This window comes from Lagopus muta, chromosome 2 (genome assembly GCF_023343835.1).
Source record: "Lagopus muta isolate bLagMut1 chromosome 2, bLagMut1 primary, whole genome shotgun sequence".
Classification (NCBI taxonomy): domain Eukaryota; kingdom Metazoa; phylum Chordata; class Aves; order Galliformes; family Phasianidae; genus Lagopus; species Lagopus muta.
Window position 1 is genome coordinate 75,010,419 of NC_064434.1, and position 18,788 is coordinate 75,029,206.

General features: G+C 38.3%; 1 long non-coding RNA gene across 5 annotated transcripts in view; it reads right to left on the reverse strand.

Moving 5' to 3' along the window:
• LOC125689095 (uncharacterized) overlaps positions 1-18,788 on the reverse strand; it is a 30,211-nt gene that overhangs the window by 2,715 nt on the left and 8,708 nt on the right. For 2 of the 5 annotated variants that reach the window (XR_007375036.1, XR_007375032.1), the window contains exons 2-4: positions 3,018-3,163; positions 2,061-2,239; positions 926-1,046 (exon numbers count right to left, since the gene is read on the reverse strand). This is a non-coding gene — a long non-coding RNA (uncharacterized LOC125689095). Of the gene's footprint in view, positions 1-925; positions 1,047-2,060; positions 2,240-3,017; positions 3,164-13,365; positions 13,478-18,788 lie in introns of those variants that run through there. The other 3 variants (XR_007375034.1, XR_007375033.1, XR_007375035.1) reach the window with 3 other exon arrangements.

The following is an 18,788-nucleotide window of genomic DNA, read 5'->3' on the forward strand; positions in this document are numbered from 1 at the left end:
CATTTTAGGAAGACATAAATCAGATCTGCTGTTTCAGAAGGCATAAAAAAATGCTTATTCTACTGCATAGCACCTAAAATCATCACTGACAATTATATGCTATTTTTAAAGTATTGTCATTTCCATTTCCTAAACACCATTTAAAAACCTTTAGATTATAAACTTCAGCAGCTTCACAAAACCTAAGTGAAAAAAAGCAAATAAGTGGTGACCTGCACTGAGGAGATGAGAAAAATCTATCTTAGAGTGTATAGTTTTCTTTGGTGTTTAGAATACCTTTCTTCTGTGACTGCAAATTCATCTGGATTTTTAAGCAGGAGGTCTTTCTTTCTCCTCAATCTCATTGAATTGATTTTACATTCACTATCTTTATAAATGAGGTACTCGAGCATTTTGCTTAAACCAGTGAAGCTCCAGCTACCATGTCAATTCTACTTCTGCTAAAGTCCTTTTGAAAATAAAATGGAATCAAAGAGAATACATTCCGTATCACATCTTTCCATTTCCAGATATACCAGAGGAATGAAAAAGTAAGTTACAATGCATAACTCGGTATGTAACTATAGCAGTCATTATCCACCTTGCAACAGTTCACACTCAAATTTCGATAAAGCATTAGAAGGAAACAAGGTCAGTTTAAGATATAGGTCCTTAAGCAATTATTCCGATTGTGATTGGCAAACCTGGATACCCGTTCTGTTGCAGAACAAATTAGGTGCTCAGATACTCAAGCATTTCTCTCACACCCATACCTCTAAGGTCAAGGTGAATTTTCCATCCCAATACTTCACATCCTCTGTGGTCACACAGAGAAAAGCACAAGATGACACTCGGTGTGTACCCACTACATCTGGTCTCTCAAGCAGAGGATGCTTACTTATAATAGCCGAGATATTGGTTTGTACAGGTGAAAGAGAAGACTTACTCTTTTTCTTTGAGCCATTAAACTAGTTTTTCCACAGCTGAGACACAGGCTTGCAGGCTAGAAGAGAGGTTTTCTTTATCTTCTCCTTCCATCTTAGTAGGAGTTTCTTTCCTTATAACAGCTTGAAGCAAGAAAAAAAAAGAAGAAAAAAAAAAAAAGAGAGTGAAAAAGAACAAAATATTCAGGAAGGAATATATTTTTCAAAACCACCTTCCTCACATTACATAGTTCAGTAGAAAAATCGAGGAACTTCCTCTCTCCTTCTTTTATAGTTGTGAAATGTTCAGACACTTCCTCGTCAAACAACACTTGCTGTAACAATACACTCAGGTCTCTTTCTTAGAGAATGACAGATTTAAACCTACACAAACTGCTTAGTGGTATGAGAACTGGTGAGCGAGGACCAGTGTGTGTCAAAGCGTTCAGTTCAACTCACTGGGTGTGATTTAGACATGGTCCAAGCAGCCATGAACATAAAAAGGCCAAATAGCAACTTGCACTTTTATGTTACTGCATCACTCAAAATGGAGGGAAGAAATGAATGCAGATAGAAGCGAAGGGCATCTACACCCCTTTGAATAGTTAAAGAAGTATTATATGTTGTACAAGGAACAACAGACAGGTTTTTAATGCAATTACATATTTCCCTATATCTGAAATTTATCTCTGGCATATAGCAGACTTTTGAGTATCGTTTATTGTCTGCATCAGCTCAGGCATATAGAGCTACATCTGACAACAGCAGAATACTGATCTCTTAGCACTCATTAGAGGAGGAGACAGCTTCTTTAAGAACTATATTTTCACCTTGGAAAAAAAATCCAACGACCCTAAATTCGGCAGCCATAGTTCCACAGGACACCATATGTCTACCTCAGAAACCTGCAGCACAATCACTTGCACTTGGTCTCTTAAACAATTCCACCTACGCTGCACTGCTCTGGCACAGCTGTTCGGCTGCTGTCTCAAGCTGAGAAATGTTCTCCAAACATGCTAGTGCTGCACTGGCACACTGCACAAACCAGGCTCCTCCTTCCTATGTAGAGACACAGCAGCTTATTTCACAAAAATTATATCATTTGCCACCTGTAATTCCTGTTATTCTGCGTTGAATAAAGACTGCACGTGGATTTACCAGCAACGAGAGGCTCGTCTTGCTTTCCCAAGTCCTGACCAGAGCTGCGCATGCTCCTGGATCACAAGAGCTGTTTCAGCACCACAGCTGCACAGTGCCTCTTCTCTCCTCCTTAGGATGTGGCTGATCCGCCCTTTTAGCCACGTATTTTGTGCTTCAGACAGACTGCGGCTCTGCTGCTGAAATATGAAATAAGCACTATTTGTCCTTCAGTTTCATAGCGGCTGTGATACACCTCGCACTCTCTTTAACACGTTCCACGCGTGCACACTCTGAGATCACACCTCCTGCAGCACCGCTCCCAACGAACAACCCGCATGACTCCGAAGGTTTATCTCGGGGCCGGGAGTAACGGCGCCAAATTTAAACGCGGTGTAACCGCCACCAACGGACGGTCACGAGGCGCTAACTGCGGCGCATGCGCGTTACGCACAGCTGCCAGCCGCCGCGGGCAGAGCCTGGCCAGGAGCCTGCAGTACTCACAGGGCGGCTGCAGGGGGCGCAGCGAGCCTCAGCCAGCCCCTAACCGGAGTGGCATGTGTGCGCCTGCTGGATGTGCATGGGTGTACGGGGCTCGATGGGATTCATCCCTGGGTACTTAAAGAGCTGGCCGCGCCATTACAAGACCTCTATCATTACTAACAAGGATATTCTAACTCTGCCTTCAAGTAACCTATTCCAATATGTCTCTCTTTTTTTTTTTTTTTTTTTTTTTTTTTTTCTACCTCTGGTTATGATACTTTCGCATCAAACAAATTTCTGAGGCTTGTGATAGTTGATAAGAACACTTGAAATTCACTTTGCATTGAGGCTGCTCCCAAATTATCATAGGCGACAGAGGCAGGAGAACCCGTCATCTCTACCTGTATTAAACACACAGCCACTGAACTAAATACATGTTTGCCTTGGGAAATAAATATTTAGGCTACAGATGAGTAAAGTACTCAGAACATATACCTGAGACACATCTTGGTATCACCAACTCACATAATTAAAAATCTGTTTGAGAACATTGAAGAGTTTTGCCTACAGAGATTCGCTCCAGGAAAAAAAAAAAGGAAAATCCATCATGTAGTGAGCCAGGGAAGAAGGGTCCAGCTAGGCTAAAAAAGAAAAAATAAAAATAAAACCACATGCTTGTGAGAAATGATTCTTGAAATGATTATTTCATTCACTATTTCTGCTTTCCAGAGTTTTTTAATGCCGAGGAATCAATGTCCTGATTGATTTTTCTATCATCTTTCATTTTCATCTGTAGGCAAATGGCATTAATATTGAAATGCTCTGCTTTGATCTACTAGTAGGCTCCAGTGCTGTATGAGAAGCTTCTTTATTTCTTCCACCCTGTGAGCACTAGACACAAGATGTAGCAAAACGGGATTATCTCCATAACTACTCCCTCCCTCCCAAATAGTTTTGTACTGCTTTTGTCCCCAGTGTAACTTAAACAACCTCACAGCAGTCTAGGAATTACGCTGAACAGCGCCCTGAAAGCTATCTCAGCAGTGAGATACCTTTACTACTGTGCATAAGAAAAAAGTAGAAAGTTCAAACACATCCCAAGGGAGCCTGGGGATTTCCTGCACTGAAGAAATGAGTTACTTATTGAACATCTGTTTTTAAATAATCTATCAGAGAAAAAATTGCACAAATTTGGAGGCTTAATGACTAAATTGAAGTTACTTATTGCTGAGCAGATTGCCTATATCTTAGCCGTTGAGCATTATGCTGTAGTACTCCTTAAACTACTCTTTATTAGTATCTTATTAGCCTCTTCAAAAATTAGGTAAGAGAACAGTTGTTTTTTTCGTTCTTCCAAACCATACTGACATGAATCAGAGGCAAAGGAGAGAAAAGCAAAGTACCACAAACACTAGTTCAGCCTTACACCAAGGATTTCATCTCAAGCAATACATGTTAGAGCAGCTTGCTGAGCAAGATTGGTTATGTGGTTGATTTCTCTGAATACTGTGAGGTTGCAGACAGGTGCAGACACTGTTGACATTGTGCCCAAAGTAATATGATATATTATTTTTGTGGAGCTTCTCGTGGTAAAATGAAGCAGCATCCTAACATCATGAAAACATTAACATGCATATCAATTTTGTATGTTCCCTCTACAATAAAAAAAAGAAAAAAATTAAGAAATATGAGAATAAATAAGAGGACAGTCTTTGAATTCATTGATTCAAAATTTTCTTCAGTTATCTACATTCTTCAGAAGCAAGATATCACTGCAAAATTAAACTTTGGACAGTACATTTATAGTAAATTTTTAGACTTCACTGTTAATGTGCACCAAAAAAAGGAAATATGCACAAATTAATAAATCTCCTAAGTTCTTTTAGCAGCAGAAAACAGCCTTATTCTGCACCACATAGTAACACTTATTTACAAATACTCTTACAAATAGAGAGCTCTTAGGAACCAGAGGTACTTCAAATGCTTTATTTTTCATGAATCTTTATATACATATTGGTATTACCAAACTTATCTATTGATGTCAGTATTTGAAAATAAATCTTTTTTTTTTTTTTTTTTTCTGAAACAAGGATCTGAGTCTGGCTTTAGTCTACTCCTTCTTGATGTGAGATTTACAGAACATGTTGGTTTTGCTCCCCAAGGTAACATTTAAGTTTATGAACTAATGACAATATCTTCACTAAATGGTTAAAGAATGAAAGTTCTGACAAGTTACAGAAAATCTGGTAATTGAGTAAAGGCAAAATGACTGATTAGAAAGCAACTTTGTGAGTGAAAAAGGGAGTAAAGCAGCTTTTTTCAACATCTTGGCAGCATAAAACTTCCCTCTTATTAGTTGACTTAGGCAAGTATCAAATTCCGAGTTACTATACCTGCTGTATTTTTGCCTTGTGAATAGGTATATACATTAGCAGAGAAGTGGTTCTTCCAGTATGCTGTTAATGTAAGGTACTACAGATTAAACATGAGCAATAGCAATGATTATCTATGAACAGGGAAAAGCGTGAGTGCTGGACAGAAGGCATTCCTAATCCTCATATACTTAGCACAAGGTGATATGGGACATTAAGCCTCCAGAGAAAAAGATGACAGAAAATAGAAGGCAGAAATAGGTGAAGCAGCAAAGGAAAAATAAGAAACAGAGTAGAAAAGCAGATAAAAGCAGTGAGATTACTTTATACATCAAAATAATGGATCGTGACAGCTATATATATATTTGCATTTTGTGGAGTGTGCATTCTTCTAGTATTTGATACTCTGATAGAATCCATTTAATAATCTGGCATCGTGCCCCATTTGCAGAACCAGAGCACCTCATATCTGAAGTCTGCTGAAAGCTACATGTACTCTCTCACAAGTACAGATGCCTTATTAGATTAAATGCTCCTTTCAATTTCCTCCCTTTTCCCTTATGCATTTTTATTGTCACTAAAAAGTCTGGATATGCAACCAAAAAGGGAGCCACACCTTTCTTTAACAGATGTTCCAATCATCCAGGCCCATGGACTGTGCCTCATTCAAATTACAAAAGCATAATAAAAATGGATAAAAGCATAAAAGAACAGTAGAGATAATGAAACAGGAAAAGTCCTTTATGGCACCCCACATGTGCTGCACTTTTTGACTGTGGCAAGCTGAAAGGGTCAAATAAATAAAAGTCTCTGCCCATTCAATTTTTGACCTAGCTCTACCAAACATCAATATTTATTTTTTAGCTGATCAAGGAGAAAAAAATAAACAAGGAAACACTAACATAAGAGTAGTCCAACTTAAATGATTCAGTACCAGTATTTTTAAAGAAGTTGGAAATAATCACTGCAGTGTTTTCTATATTCAGGTCCTCTTTTTATAACACGATCATGCACTTATGCTAGAAAGTAACCACTGACAGGCAATCAAGGTCAAGCCTTCTTCAAACTTTAGCCAGTTTAATTTACTAATCTGTTTCAACTGTTATCCAGTGCAATATTTTATCTGTAGTGCTTATCTTTATCTGTTTGCCCAAGTTTTTCTTTCCCATTGCTTTATATTTTTAGGTATATAGAGAACGGCTCTTCAATGGATGCTTCTTTGGTTTTTAGGTCAGTCCTGATTTACACGTTGCTTGCACCAGCAAAAATAATGATTTTTTTTTTTTAATTGCTTTTCTATAATCAGTGAACCTTAACTTACTGTAATTTATTCCCAATATGAACACATTATTTTCTTTTCTCACTTCGCTAACCAGAAATTTTTAAAACACTTAAGTCAAAGTCTGTAGTTTCAGATCAATAAAGTTAAAACTTAGCAAACATTTTGTTTCTAAATTCTCATTTAGTTGTTTGATTTTGTACTTTGTGCACAATTTGCACCTGTAAGACCAAAATATTTTAATACTCAAAAGTAGATTTTTATTACTCTCTCCAGGTCCTGGGGTCATTCTCTGTATGGAGATCTTGATATATGAGATAGTAACTCTACACAACGAGCTCTAAGTTTGCTTTCACGTATTAAGAAACATTTCTGTTTCTTAATAAAAAATGTAACTGGAAGACAGCTGCATCCTCCTCAGAAGACAGCTTACTTTGCTGTCATGCAATGTCAGCAGAGGTCAGAACAAAACAGCCGCCCTCCTGCTGCATTCAGATTACAGCTGTACCTAGCCTGCTCCTTGCATTGACCCCCATGAGTTTTAACTGGAGAAGCTGCTCTCTGTATGTTGCATATTTACTACATGCCAAAGAAATACAAAAGTATTTTGTGGAGTCATTTGTCTCCATAGCCCTCACCTTCTCCTTTCCTCCCACAAGAATTCCAAATGAATAAAGAGTATGCATAAGACAGTGATTAGAAAGTGAAGGATGAACACAAAAGGCAGCAGCTGCAGCTGTCGGGATCCCCTCAGCATGGCAAGAACACATTGAATGGAGAAAGTTGGGGTGGGACAGAGGTTTGGAGGCCATTGGCTGTTACACATTGGCTGTTGACTGCAAAGGATGAGGAGGGAGGTGGGGTGGAGCACTGGAGCATGCACTGAAGTCATGACTTTGTCAGCCACTACACTCCTTCTCTGAGATGAAGGAAGCTGCAACACCCCAGCACTGTTGAACCCCTCTATCTTTACCTTGAAGTGGTGTGCTTAGATGTCTTAAGCATCTGCCATTATAGACTGACTTCTCTACCACGTAGGTCCAATAGTCTCCAGTTCATTCTGAGTATGCATAAGCAGGATTAATAATAATCAGGTTCCCATGGTTAAGGGCCCCAAAGAAAGGCTGAACAAAAGTCAGTAGCAGGACAGTGCAAAAAATATATAAATTAATATGCATACATCTTGCTATACCACTCTGCCTTGAAACTTCCTTGTGCTTTCTAATCTGTTAGTTAAATAAGTGCCTAAGTCTTAAGGAGCAGCATGCTGTGCCATACAGATCACTTTGAAATTGGGATAATTTTTTCCAGTCTCAGGTCCATGCAACCAAGGGAAGCTAACCTCACCTGCAAGATCCACAAAACAAGCATTATGGTTTATGCCCTTTCTTCCATGAATGTGAATCTATATTTTCACTTGTCAATCTGTGCTTGTACTCGGAGCTAAGGCAGGGTAAAGCTGTATCTCAGAGATCTGGAAATATCACACAGCAGTACTCACCTCAGAACATTGCTGTCAGGTTAAGTTCACTAATTATATTGTGAGTCACACTATCACTAATCTGACAGAACTGATATGTTTAAATTAGATAGATAGTTAAGGCTTAATTCTACAGACTAATCTCACTGCTTCCATGCATTTTCCTCAGGATGAACAAGCAATTAACTTTCCACTTAGGTAAGACTACTACTAATAGATATTTTCTGAGTTGGTACTTGGTGGGAATAGCATAACTACACGAAAACAAGTTCTAATAGCTGCCAAAAGCAGGTGCCTGAGGAGCAATAGCAGAACAAGGCAAGCCAATATTCTATTTCTGAACAGTGCTTTTCCACTCGGGTACTTTCCAGCTCAGAGATGACATTTCTCATCCATGAACTTGACCAATCTCCCTATAAATCCATGTAGACTTTTAGCACCAAAATAACCTCTAACATTGACTCTGCAGCTCAGACACTCTCTGCACAAAAATCACCTCATTTCTGTTTGAAAACTGATCCCTTTATTTCTTTGTGTCCTTAGTTTTTGCTTCTGATGTTAAAATCTTATTGTTTAGTCACTTCTAATATGTAGTTTTTCTATATTTCATTCCTTCCTTCTGCCCTCTATAAAAGCATACTCTCTAACATGGAAGAAAGAGCGGAATACCTTACAATATTAAAGATACAAGCATACCATAGATGTATACAGTGTCATAGTCACATTACTAAAAATTCCCATTATTTCCTTTGTTCTTTTGATTAAGAGCATTGATAAGATATTGACTTGGAACCCCCTACCAGAACCTCTATATCTTACTCCTAAAAGGTAACGCTTAGCGCAGAGCTTGTCACTTCGTATATGAACTTCGGAACTTTTTCTATGTGAATTTACATTTGTTTCCACTGAATTTCCTCTGATGTGCCTCCTAGCAACGTAGTTCTGAAAGCAAGATACCTAAGTTAATATAAAAACAATTTGTGGCAGTAGCAGTGAAAACGGTGGTGTCATCTTCTCTTAAATCTGAAGTGTTCATTTAGGTTTTGCATTTCAAAAGCAGTAACTATCACTGAAACGGTTTGTCTAAGCTAACTATTCTTTCTGACACAAAAATGATATGCAGTTTCCTGAATGACATTGGTTTCCTGAGTTAATTTATCTCTACTGACAGGATGTATTCCTGTACAAATGTACATGTAAAACATGAGACTTTCCTCATGGAACAGCAAATACTGTTCTTATACTTGGAGCCTGTGGAATTTTTTTCATAACAGCACATGCTATCAGTAGAACATAAAAATAGAAATAAAAAATTTACCTACTTTCAATTTATTTGAATGCAAGTAAAACCATAATCTTTTTGTTGGCCTATAATCCCTATACTCATTGAGCCAGAGAATGTATGAGCAACAGAAAAGCCTATAATTGGATGCTGTAGTGTTTGATAGGTAACAAATAAAAAACAAAATTAATTACAAACCACAAAAGAAATGTGAGTTGTCTATATCCTGTGTTTTGTTGCTTAGATCTGTTCTGGCAGAAATAAATAGCAGTATTGAGCAAGATCTGATATTATTTTTGCTTAACTATCCCATCAGTTAGAAATAAGTAGATTTACTGAGGATTAACGGAATTTGCACATATGAAATACTGACTATTTTCATACTCTAGCTTTTGTCCCTAGTTCTTTGCAATAAATTCATAATACATTTGGTCCAGACCTATCTCCTTTTTAGCACTTTTTTTTTTTTTTTTTTTTTTCTCCCCATCACGGTATTTGTTCTCCTTAGTTTCAATACGGTCATTTCGTTCTGTGACAGCTTCAATTTGAGATTCAATTTATTATTAGATCAATAAAGATCTAATTGATCTAAAGATCAATTAAATCAATAAAAAAATCAGGTAGGTTCTCCCTACCTGGGTAGCAAGTCTGACCCTTATTTTATTCCAGCCTATCTTAGACATAACACAAATAATAAATGACATTATTACCTCAGAACAGAAAGCTTCTGTCCATGCAAAAGCACTTGTCCTTATTGTTTCCACATGCAACTTGCAAGATTTCACAGCTAGCCTCAACCTTTTCTTCAGGATTTATCAGGCAATAAACAGCTTGCTGGCTTCAGTTTCTGTATGTCTTGCAGTATTCAGTCATAATTTTTCAGTGCTCATTGTTCTAAGCCTCAAGTCTTAGCCTTGGACATAACCTACTATAACACCCGTCTCGTCTAGCTACAGAATTACTACTGATGGAAAGCCACTGTTCTATCACAAGCATTTAATTGGCTTAGCTGGAGCACTCCTAGCAATAAGAACATCAAAATGGAGCTAGAATTCAAGGGCTGTATAACTGGCACAGAAAATAATCAAAGAAGGTTAATACTGACTACAGTGATTGTAAGTACAGGGGTACTAGGGCTGATTGCAGCCTCTACAGCTTGAAGAAGAAAAGTAGTGGCAAGAATTGCAAGCATAATTAATCAAGAGCATAGACAAGAATTGTAGAGGTCAGGATATCACAAATACATGGATTTTGAAATTAAGCAGCTGCCCACTGTGTTTAAGGAAACATGACATTATACAAGCAAATGAGATTAGACCAAGAACTATGCCTTATTTTAGGTGGTGCTTTTTCATTCTAATGGAACAACTGAAATCAATAGCTTTGAATCTCATGCTAAAAGCAGGTACCATATGCAAGTATTTTCCTGATTTATGATCTCTTTTTTTTTTAAAGGAGCCAAATTAGTCAGAACACTGTAAGAACCAAAGTGAAAAGAAAAACCATGACTGCCTGCATACCTCCATTTCTCATTCATCAATAGTAGCTCTAAAATTAGTGCTCTGGATATGATAAACATAATACTCAGACTTAGTTTTATGCACATTACTCACACTGAAGAAAATAGAATTTTGTTTGATTTGTTTCTGTACTGTGTAAGGGACCAAATGACTACAAAACCAAAATAAGGGAAGGCCATTTATTTTCATATTTTTGTTTCTTCTCCAGCAAAGAAAACAAAAACATACAGAACAGATTAGAATTTAATGTAGGAAAAGAGGCTTTCCAGCCTTGGCAAATGAATTAGCTGAAATAATTATGGAAGTTCCATGTTGCTAACACAAACATTCAAAAGCAGAATATGTCGGGCTCCTGATGTCAGGCTGAAAGTAACTAAAATAGGCCTTGAGTGAACAAAAATGCATTACTCTCAATAAGGATTTCTCTTACTTTAGAACTGGAAGAATGAAGAAATCGTATAGCTTTAGAGTAGTGTATTAAAAAAAATAAATCAGGTGTGTACTGTGAAAGATTAATAATTCACACTGGTTTTGAATATAGAAGATAGTTTTCAAATGTTGTGCTTAGTCAGAACACATTCCACCAAAGAGATAATGAAGACGTTGCAACTAATCACATAAGGAATAAAAACAATTTACAGGCAATGCAAAACAAACAAACAAACAAACACACAAAAAAACCTAAGCAAGCAGAATTCTCTAAATTATCTGTATATGGAACTTTAAAAAGGTCTCAATCCTACTAAAGATTTCTAGTTCATTTCCATTATTAAAGTTAAGGAAAGAATAATGGATATTCTGTGTCAGCAGCGCAAACAGAATTCTGCAGAACTCATGCCTTTCATTCAAAGTAAAATCCACTGAGATCAAGGCGAAGAAAACATTTGTGTTGGGAGGCATATGCATCAAAGAGAGAAAAAACAGGGCCATGCAGACCTGAATTCAATTCAAAGCTTCTGCACAAGTTTGGACATCATACGCCATCATCTTTTATTCCCTTAAGAAAAATTTTCCAGTTGTACACAGTTGGTCTTCAACCCCCATGAGACAAAGTTTGTACAGTACACATTGCAACACTGTCAGGACTGAAATTAAAGTGCCTGGGTATGATAAATAAACATGAGTGAGTCCAGAAAAAAAAAGATAACCAGCCAGTGAGATTGTACCCAACAGTATGATCAAAGAGAATCGACTGTTTGCATCTGACACTATTCAAGTGTTAAATGTTACACCAAGTAGAATCACATAGCATAGTTTTGACTATTGCTACTGATACCACTATGAAGATTTTAGTTAGAGGGCAAGTTCAGGATTTTTGTAAGACAAATTTCTGCCTTGCAAAACATAATTGAATCTGTTGTAGCAATTACTCTTAAATTGAAGAGTCACAACCATCCCTTTGATAATTATACGTTACAAGGTTTGAGAGAGGTTTGAATAACAATGCACATAATTGTTCTTTTACATGAGTGAAAGCTCCCAGTGAAGTTGATAGAATTATATTAGTGAAAGCTGAAAACTGAGGCTACATGAGATACAACTGTTACAGGAGTTATTAACTGCTACTCCTCCTCTTAAACTTACCGTCGTTTTGTTTTAAAGAGGACTCTAATAAATTAGGCAACTTTCACACCATGCAATTAAGGCTTTAACTTTTCTGAAGACAACTTCACTACTTCGAAGGATTAAAATTCTTAGTCTTGTTTTTCCTCATTGCTAATTTAGCTCTTGGATTTTCTTGTCTCTAGTTAGCAAGCACTTGGAGATAAGAGTGTGGCCTTGGGTGCATTTTTATGCTTGGAGGGGAAGTTAGTGCAAGAGATCTGAAGTATTTGCAGTAAGCTGTGATGCAAAAGAGAAATAATGCACTAACTGGATTTCCCTAAGTACTTGAGGGTACTTGCCCATTTTTAGTATCTCATGTGTCAGATGATGCAACAAAGACAAGACTAACTAAAGCCAGCTCATTACTTCAGGGTGAGAAAATTCTCCTTACCCACAGAAATTCCCAAGAATTGTTAGTCACCAGTGCTCAGGATTCTGATTGATTGCAGAGACTCTCATAGGTTGAAGATAAATTGTTTGAATGTGGGTGCGAACCTTTCACAAAGGAGATGGCATTGTGACTTCTCCAAGACGGATTCCTACAGGTTTCATTATTACCTCTTTTGATCAGATTTGCATTAAGGTTAATATCCTCTAAAGGCAAACTTCTTTCAAACACAAAACTGTACCAGAAAGCAGCATGTTTATATGTATTATAAACAGTAAGTGTAACAATGAAACAGTTACCTATTGATCATGCCATTGAACTTTTTTTATCTGCATTCTAATATAGGAATTGGAACATCTCATATGTGAAGAAAGGCTGGGACAATTCAATCAGAAAACAGAGGCCCAGAGGGATCTCATCAATATGTATAAATACTTGAAGGAGAACAAGTGGCAATGGGCACAAAATGAAATGCAGTTTTAATTTGAATGCTATCTGAACCTCAAGAAACACTTTTTCTCTACAGGTTAGTGAGCGATGGCACAGGACACCCAGAGAGTTTGTGGAGTCTCCTTGGAGATTTTCAAAAGCCACCTGGACATAATCTGGGGCAGCATAGGGTGTTCCTGCTTGGGCAGGGATTAGATTAGACGACCTCCAGAGGTCCCTGCCACTCTCAACCATGTTATGACTTTGTGAGTACTCTGAACTAAGTCATCACATGGTTCTTGGTAATTCTTGAAACACTGTTGAAGTTACAGATGGTAGGAAAAAAAAAAAAAAAAAAAAAAAGTACTACAACAGTGTAGCAATTGAACAGATCAATAGGATGGGAAAGATATTACAACAAAGTGTGATGATGGAAGGACCAACAGGATAGAAAGGTGCTATTAAAGGAAGGGAAGAAGATTGCTCACCCACATTAGAAGACTCTAGGCTCACAGGGGAAAACTTCACCAAAAAGAAATCTCCGAAAAGAGATCCTTCCCCAGGAGCACTTAAATGAGGTCTAAGAGTGGTACAGCCAGGCTCCACCCCTTTCAGTCACACAGCTGAATTGCCTTCTCTTGTGCTCCCAGGGCTGACTGGTTCTTTCCCCAGGTGCTCAATCAGTGGTTCAGGCCGTGACTCAACAGTTCCCATACAGACAGTATTAAAAACACTAACTAGAGACCATCAGTCTGACATCAGTCCTACACAAGAGACTAGAATAGACTAGACATGTTAATGGGGAATTAGAGAAGACCAATAAAGCTAAGCAGTGTGGCTACAAGCAATGGATATTTTCATTAACTTGATTATTTAATGGCATTACAGTTTGGTGTGCAAACGCACTTCCTTAAAACAGTTGAAGCTGTTGACGTAATACATTGCTTTGACATTAAGAAAAAAAACTTTGATGGAATTTAGATTACACATTTTTTTTAAAAAGTGAATGCCTGATTAATCTTCCCATTTACGGCAGGATAAAACAGTTATATTCATAATGAATTTCTTCAGGTTTTCCCCCTCACTCTGAGGTATTTTTACCCAATACAATATAAAATCACTAACGAGATTTATGGATGAGATGGGAGAGCTATAATGTAATTAAAACAACAGACTACTGACAAAAGTCAAAGGAAATTGCTGGCAAGCTGTCCACAAGAGGAGGGGGAAAAATGGCAATCAAACAAGTGGCCCATAGTCACTTTATGCAATGTATTTGGCATATTCTGCTTATAGGACAAGACTACGTGCTGAGAAGTGCATGTCTTAATAAAACTATGTCCTGCACTGTGCTTTTTTCACGCTATAAGCATGAGGAAACAGTAATCAAAAGCAGTAGGGAAATGATACTTGTGTATTTTGGAAGTCATATTGTGTAGGTTAAAACATCAATATTGTTCATGCTCATGCTAATGCCACTGAAGTCATGTATCTAAATCTCAAGATGGGTAGCAAATAAGTATTATAGTATTTAGAGAAAATAAATCACAAGGATAAATAAGATGTGGAAAACATTCCTTGCAGTGGAAAATAGTATCTTCAATCCAATAACATCTAGTAAAGTCTTACAGCTGAATGTTGGAACACTCTTAAGCATAACATCAGCTACATCTAATTGGATTTGAGTTTCTCTAATTCTCCAGCCCACTCTTTCAAGAAAATAACTGTTAAAGATCTTCTTCAGACCTCCCAGTGCTTGATGATTCACACAGTAAAAGAACTTTGTGTAGCAGAAACATAATATATGCAAATGGCTTTTTCAGTTACCTCAGTGTGACCTTTTGCCTCATCTTACTAATTCAATATACACATTTGAGACAGTGTACTTTGAATTCTAATTTTTTTTTCCCTTCAGAATGAAAGTATTACTAATTATGCAATTGAAGTTCTGACATTTAACCTCTCTATATTGTTGATAATGTTGAAGTCCACCAACCTTTCATGAATTTGTATTAAACTGCTCATCTCTATTTTCTGTGTTTCTATTCCAATTGTAGCCACAGTCACAATTTCAGGAAAAAAAATATCCATGAGGATTTGGTGAATGCTAATATGATGATTACATAGCAAATTTCTTTAGTAATAATAAATGTAGAAAGATGTATAGATAATCAGGAATGACTCTGCAGGAGAACTATTCTAGTTTATATGTGTTATAGTGTTCCTTTAAGCAACAGGCATTCACACTGTAAATGACATGAGCAAACAGTAATGAATTATTTTGGGCAGAATGCTGTGAAAATCCTGAGTAACTGTACTATTGTCATACAGCAATACATCTCTAAAGTTAACAAAAGAAACAGCTGCCAACATTAAATGAGTAGCCAATATCTACATATGGTACAAAAAAGAAAGATGAGAGAAGCAGCTATCACTTTGATCTACAGCATTGCAGTTAAATCCACTTAATAATGAGGGTGTAAGTAAAAATCAGATTCTTGAGATAGCCTTTGACTCTGTGAGTGAAGCCAGAAAGTTAAAAGGAAAGCGCTGTAGCTCAAAAAGTCGATGTAAACGTTTTCTTGATTCAGTGAAGCCAGGAAAAATCTTTTAAAGCCAAGAATTCTGAAACTATAACCCCACAAAAGACGTAATCCAGAAGCTTGAACCATAGTCACTTGACAAAAAGCTACAATTACAAACTTCATTTTCCCTGGACTAATTTTTTTTTTTTTTTTTTTTTTTTTTTTTAAAACAGAGCCAGACACTGTGGTGACAGTTCCTCCAAATTCATGCCATTTTGTCAGCTCATTTGCTTCCTTCAGAAATGGTCTTACATGGCTGACTCTGACAGACAGGTTTGTGATAAATGCACTAACTTAATTCATCAAAATCTTATGTTAGCTATACTTATCTACTCCAATGCAAAGCAAAGTAGATGATAATGTACTGATTGAATAACACTTTTAAACTTGCCTACTGGTAATATCTGACAAGGAGAAGGCTGAGATACTTAACAACACTTTTCTTCAGACTTCCCTGGTAGTGCTCACCACAAAGCCCTCAAACATTCGGTTTGGCAGGAGGGGACTGGGGAAGCAACGTCCCTCTCACTGTAAGTGAAGATCAGGTTCTTGACCACCTGAGGAACCTGAACATCCATAAGTCTATGGATCCTGATGAGATGCATTTCGGAGTTCTGAGGGAATTAGTTGACATAATTGCCAAGTCACTTTCAATGATATTTGAAGAGTCACGGCAATCAGGCGAAAGTCCTAGTGATAAAAAGTAACATCACACCCATTTTTAAAAAGGGTTGAAAGCATGACCCCGGGAACAACTGTCAGTCTCACCTCTGCACCAGGGAAGATCATGGAACAGATCCTCCTGGAAGCTATGCTAAGGCACATGGAAGGCAGGGAGGTGATATGAGAGAACCAGCATGGCTACACCAAGGGCAGATCCTGCTTGACCAACCTAGTGGCCTTCTATGGTGCTATCACTGCAACAGTGGACAAGAAAAAAGCCACTGACGTTACCTATCTTGACTTCAGTAAGGCCTTTGACGTGGTACCCCACAACATCCTTCTCTCCAAATTAGAAAGATACGGATTCGATGGGTGGACTCTTTGATGGATGAAAAACTGGCTGTAGGATCAAGTCCAGAGAATGGTGGCCAATGGCTCAGTGCCTGGATGGAGGTTGGTGAAGAGTGGCGTTCCTCAGGGGTTGATACTCTAATATCATCAGTGATATTGGCAGAGGGGTTGAGTGCAGCCTCAGCAAGTTTGCTGATGACTGTAAGATATGGAGTGCAGTCAACATGCCAAAGGGATATGATGTCATCCAGAGGGACCTAGACAGGCCTGAGCAGTGGACCCTAGTGAACCTCATGAGGGTCAACAAATCCAAATGCAAGATCTTGCACCTGAGTGGAGGCAATCCCCATCACAAATGCAAGCTAGGATATGAGAGGATTTAATACAGCCTTGCTGAAAAAGACCTGGGAATAATGGTGGATGGGAAGCTGAACATAAGTCAGCAATGTGCTGTCACAGCCCAGAAAGCCAACTGTATCCTGGGCTGCATCAAAAGAAGCACGGCCAGCCGGTCAGAGGAGGAGATCCTGCCTTGCTATTCTGTGATGGTAAGGCCTCACCAGAAGTACTGCATCCAGATGTGAAGTCCTCAGTACAGGAGAAATACTGACCTGTTGGAGAGCATCCAGAGAAGGGCCACAAAAACGATCCAAGGGATGGAAAACCTCTCCTACAAGGACAGGCTGAGAGAGCTGGGGCTGAATAGCCTGGAGAAGAGGTGGCTCTAAGGTGATAAGGTAGTGGCCTTTCAATATTTAAAGGGGAGCTATAGGAAAGAAGGAGACAGACTTTTTAGCACAGTGTGTTGTGATAGGACAAGGGAAAACAGCTTCCAGCTTAAAGAGGGGAGATTTAGGTTAGATATAAGGAAAAAATATTTTACAGAGAGGATGGCGAGACACTGGAACAGGTTGCCCAGGTGATGTGATTGATGCCCCATCCCTGGAGATTTTCAAGGCAAGGCTAGATTATGCCCTGGGCAACCTTATCTAGCTGTGGTGTCTCTGTTCATTGCAGGCGGACTTCAGCGGTCCCTTCCAACTCTAATGATTCCATCTGCTACAGAAATAATTGAGGTGGCATGCTTATAAATGAAGATGTGACCTTATTGGTATAATCACTTTTCTTTAGAGAATTAATTAGTATGGTTTCTTACTTATAATGTTTGTTTACTACTGTATTGTAAAGGGAAACATGTCATTTGCATGTGACTCAAGCTGTTAATGCATGCAGTTTCTTCTTAGCACTGAGTCATATCAAAAACAAATTCTAAGTTTGTAAACACCACCAAATTAATGTCAGTCCCTAGTGCAGGAGTCAACTGCATTTTAGATTAGCCATGAGTAGCATCTATTTTCTGTAGAGACATAAGAACATTGTTTAGACACATCATCTTGGAAGGGAAATATGTTTATCACTTTCCATAGGATGACAGTCATTGATCTCAGGCTGTTCTTTTCTCTTACATTAAATTTAAACCCATGATGTCTGAAACTAAACTGTCTTTGCACATACAAACAGCAGAAAAAATGCCAGCCTAAGTGATATTAAATTCTGTTAATGATATGATCATTTGCAGTCAATGTTTTAAAACTCTGCACTTATTCAGTGCTTTGTAGGCTTGCAAAATTTTCTTCAGCAGGAATGAAGAACACCAGTAACATTGTCACTGTCACTTAGTTCAGCCACAACACCACAGCAAGCTATGTTGTGGCCCTTCCTCTCAGGGTTTTTAATTAGAGCACACCTAAAACTGTAATAGGTCTTGTCTTATATAATCTCTGAGACATTCTTTCCACTCCCGCATCATCCATCCACTCTTTCTTTTGTATTTAGCAAATAAACTTTATTCTGCTCTTGTGCTTTCCAAATGCTGAGGGAAATTCAGTTGCCTCTCCCTGCTGATTTCTTCTCTTTCACCACTTGGGAAAGTTTCCTCGAAAGGAAGCTTGATTTCCCATTTGAGAAACAGAAAGATGAACCTCCACATTGCTCATTTCCTCTCCTGCCAATAATGCCAGTCCATCTGCTTTTCATACAAGCAGCTCAACGATTTTTACTCAGCATGGCTGGCCATGGATCCCATTGATATGGGCTCTGTCCCATACTGCAGTTCTGCCCTGGCCTCAGCATGGCCCTGTCATCATCTTGGGGCTGGGGCTAACCCTGGCTACCTTTATCTCAGGGATGATGACACAGCCTGACCTTAGCATTTCTCTCCAGCTGTCCTGCCCCTGCCCTGCTCCATTGGTTGGGACTGGTAGGACACATCCTGGCTCATGATATGCTGTCCTACTAGCTCAGGAAATCCT